Source organism: Papaver somniferum, chromosome 11 (genome assembly GCF_003573695.1).
Source record: "Papaver somniferum cultivar HN1 chromosome 11, ASM357369v1, whole genome shotgun sequence".
Lineage (NCBI taxonomy): Eukaryota > Viridiplantae > Streptophyta > Magnoliopsida > Ranunculales > Papaveraceae > Papaver > Papaver somniferum.
The window spans coordinates 139236419-139240751 of record NC_039368.1 but is presented as its reverse complement, the minus strand read 5'-3'; the positions used below and the strand labels follow the sequence as shown (position 1 = coordinate 139240751).

Here is a 4333-nt window from a genome sequence, read left to right as displayed (position 1 = left end):
ATTCATCATTTTGTATACCATTAAATACCAATCCTCACTATCATAATGCTCAACCTAGATACAGATTAACTGACTCACATTCCTCATTTATGATACTCAAACTGAAAATTAATAGTTTCACACTTCATAATTAACGATTTCATAAGAATCGGATTCCGAATCATGTTTAGATCAATCAAACATTGAGATGCACCTAACATCCTAAGTTCTCAATACCCCTTAATTCAAAAATTATATGAATCATAAAAGAAATGCACATCCAAAATAGGTAAGTCGTACGAATAGATTGACAAAGTTACTTACCTGACAAAAGATTGATCATTGATGGGGGGTTATTCTGGTTCTTGTTGTTGTTGATCCTAAGGGGTTGCTGTTGTTGTATCGACAAACTTAGAAGCAAAAAGACCACAAACAAAGGGCTAAAATGATGAAGAGATGAACATAATCTTGCGTAAAAATTAAGTTATTTTATTACTAACTATTTGAGTAATCAAAACATAAGAATAAGAGTAAAGCATACAAATATATAGCAAAATGCTTTATGTAGTAGAAAGTCAGGGTTTTGGAAACGAAGGCAGTTATATCCATGGCAAGAGAATTACAAGAATTTAAAGAAGACCAGTAATGGACAATAGAGCAATACAAATAAAGAATGCAATACATTACCTATTGTCGTTCCAACTCCATTAACTGCTTACTGACTCGGTCTCCTTATGTTTCCTTCTGAACCTTCTTTCTAACAATTGGATCTGTAACTACCACTTCCGGCGTTCTCAAAAATGTCCTGCAAAGAACTCCTCGATTAACAACAACATTAATTTACAAATCAATGATGCCAGAAATGCTAAATGCAACTAACATTTTATGATTTTTCATTTGAATTTGGTGTGCCAATTAAGATTCATAAATTGAGCCAATAACTAATCTTTACAAGGTTTCCATGTCTAAGATAAAATGTACATACCATGAAGTTTCTAACAGTGGTTTTCAATGCACTCACACGAACTGAACAATTCCATGCTCTCTCCTTCCTCTCGATATTCAAGTTAAAACATACAAATCCCTAGCCAAAGAATACTGTTACACCACCATAAAATATTGAATAGCCATAAAAAACCTACAATAGGAAAACAAAGTTCATCCAAAACAAGGAAGAAAGAACGAGCACAATGACAACAATCAGGAAAAGGTGACAAACAGAGTTGTAGCTCTTGGATCACCAACTCAACATAAACTGTGGGGAAAATGGATACATAACAGAGTGGTGTCGTGCCGTCTTTCAAACAAAATAACACAGAGCCATGATAGACAGTTCTTAACCACCGCCGACAATATTCTCATGCAACAATGAAGATTGTCTAGAAAGGCTTTCAAAAACCACAGAGCAAACTGATTGAATTTATAGTAAGGACATTGCTTAAGGATTTACAATCAAAAGTAAAGCAATTATATTTCAGATGAGTTTATTCAATGGATCAGTAGTCATTGTCAACTAATTAAATCTCAAATGAATGATGATTTTGTTGAATTTTCAATTGGAGAGTAACAACCAATCACACTTTCACTTTTTTCTTCGATCTAAATTGAGAAACTGAATTATTCAACAAGAAAGTAACCTATAAAATTTTCAACAACATCCGGCAAAACTCAGTTTAGATGTACCGACAAAAAACAAAAAAGTGAACAATGAAAGAAATATTGAGAGTTTTTGCCTCGAAAGTGAAAGAGTAGAAAGATGTTAAAACATACCCTATTCAAACAAATACACAAACATCAATTATTGAAGTCCATGGGTTTCAAAATACGGATGGTTCTCAACATTGTTGGAGCAACTTGTGCAGTTGCATCCATCACGGTGAACTCCTGAAGCAAGGCACTAACTAAATCAAATTAGATAACTATTCAATCAAAACCGCTTAAAACTCATGAAGACAAAAACAAAACTCCAAACTGAAACATCCAGCTCACGGGTATCCAGATAATTGGACCACGAGTATCTTGCAGACAATAAAACGAAATTTCAAGCTCATCCAAAGGATTATGCGAAAACTAAACTAAGAAACTCAAGGTAAATTTATTATTTATAACTGCTGTAAATCCATTGCATATTGCATTACCAGCATCAAACAACGCTTTGATAAAAGAAACAACTTCATCATCATCACCGAACTCGGAAGTCAATTTATCATCCTTGTCACGGAGCACTAACGACTTCAGGTCCTCTTCTTCCGCAGAAGGTGGTCCCTTTCCTGTTTCCTGCAAGAAATAATATCTTAACTCAAAGCCACAAATATACGAATAACAATCACAACTTCATAATCCATCTAATCTTAATTATGAACCACTGAAAGTTTGATGTACCTTCATTCTGGGATAATCTGTTTAGGAATTTCATAAACCCTGGCGAACTCGACTGGGGACAGCTGTCTGCTTCTTGTTTCCCTCTCCTCATGTTATTGAACCTATCCTGCTTTCTCCCTAATTGCACAACATATCCAATTATAATGAAATTTTTGAACAACACATCAAATTTTAAATCAAATCATTCCCAAAATCTGAAAATTCCAATCATCAAATCATGAACAATATAAGAATAATAAAGAGGCGTAGATTTTATTGATTTTGAACCGATTCACATGAATCCAATCAAAAAATAATTCACAGAATTAATAAAGAAACACAGATCTCCATACCCCGGAAATCAGTCTACGAATATAGGAAAAAAGATAAATCGATATATCATCTTTTTCTCCATCTTCAAAATCTCTGAAAAATCAATAAGAGAAAATCCCAAATCACCAGACAAGTTTATTGTTTATTGAATTTTCAGTGGTGAACGATGGAAGTGGTGAAGTTGTGTTCATGGATTTTCTCGGACGGTTCGAGCTTGGAAAGAGAAGAAGAGTAAACAAAGAGGAAGCAGTATGGTAAGGTTAGTTAGGGTTTTGAGGGAAAAGAAAAATTCTGAAATTCTAGGGGGAAATAGTGCGTCAAAACTTCGTTGTTCCCGCCCACTGAGATCGCAATTTTCCCTCCTTTGTATTAAGATGGTAATCCATGTGAGTTTTTGTGTTTGCATTTATCTTCGTTCGATTAAAGATTCTAATTTTCTATTGGTTGAATAAACACCATACAGATTATACTTTGTACCACGTGTCAAATTGTAATTGGTACCATATACCCAGTTACCCACATTAAAATTTATTCATCCATTTATAGCTTTAAATTTGTACTCCCTTCGTACCTATTATATGGGCGGAATTTCCGTTTTTCCTTGTACCACTATATAAGCGGAGTCCAAATTTCAAGACGGTTTTTTACTTGTATTACCCCTATTTATTTGCTTGGAATCATCACAATTGAGTATATGTCTCTAACATTGGGAATATAAGTAAGGGTAAAACATGAAAAAACTATATGTATAAAATCAATAAAGTTTTTTAATCTAAGAGAATTGGTCCCTCCGCTTATATATGTGGTACGGAGGGAGTAAATTTTTCTATGGCTGATTGACTTTTTTTTCCCCATAGGAGACCAAATTAATAATTGTGTAATCTAAGGTTGTGATTTTTTACAGGTCGATGTATGACATGATACCTGTGAGATCAAACGAAGTTTGTCAATGAATTCTATTAAATCGTTTAGCAGCCAATAAGATTGGATCAGATCGAATGAAACTCGTAACGAAGTCTGTACTTGAATGAAAATGTAAATATTTAAGCATCAAATGAGATTGGACGTGTTCGAACAAAATTGAAAGTCCAAAGTTGATGATAACGTGTGCAATTGAATGAGGTTGAAGTGGATACGATCCGGAAAAATTGAGTACAATTAGATTCATTTGGATGCAATCTAATTCCAACATAACTTGGATTTCTTGGTTTTTTTTTTTTTATGCCAAAAGAAAAATATATTTAAATTAAGCAATATTCCGAAACTAATAAGCGTTATCTAGTGATTATGAGATGAAAGTGAGTACAATTTAACTGGATTCGATGGATAATTGGTCATATTGAATATCATCTAGCGACTTTGATTATGATTTGATAGAATAAAGTATTAAATTTGTGGATAATCAGTCAAAGTAAGCATCATTCGGTGATTGTGAAAGAAGGTTGAGTATAATTGGATTTAATTAAATGGAATAGGATAATCTGTCATATTGAATATGATCAAGCAATTTTAAGTATGATTTGGTGGAATTCGGAAAATTTAAGTATAACTGAATTAAATTTGTGGATAGCCAGTCAAACTAAGCGTTATCCGGTGATTGTCGAAGAAAGTTGAGTATAATTAGATTTAATTAGATGAAAATAGTTGGATAACCGGTTAT

At 33.3% G+C, this 4333-nt stretch overlaps 1 long non-coding RNA gene across 1 annotated transcript; it reads right to left on the bottom strand.

The window, feature by feature from the left end:
- Nucleotides 1-1015: 1015 nt before the first annotated feature.
- Nucleotides 1016-2997, bottom strand: LOC113321421. The gene is made up of 5 exons (XR_003346645.1): nucleotides 2694-2997; nucleotides 2362-2478; nucleotides 2118-2256; nucleotides 1750-1863; nucleotides 1016-1063 (listed from the first exon to the last, which is right to left on the bottom strand). It is a non-coding gene; the product is annotated as an uncharacterized LOC113321421 (long non-coding RNA).
- Between the last annotated feature and the right edge of the window lie 1336 nt (nucleotides 2998-4333).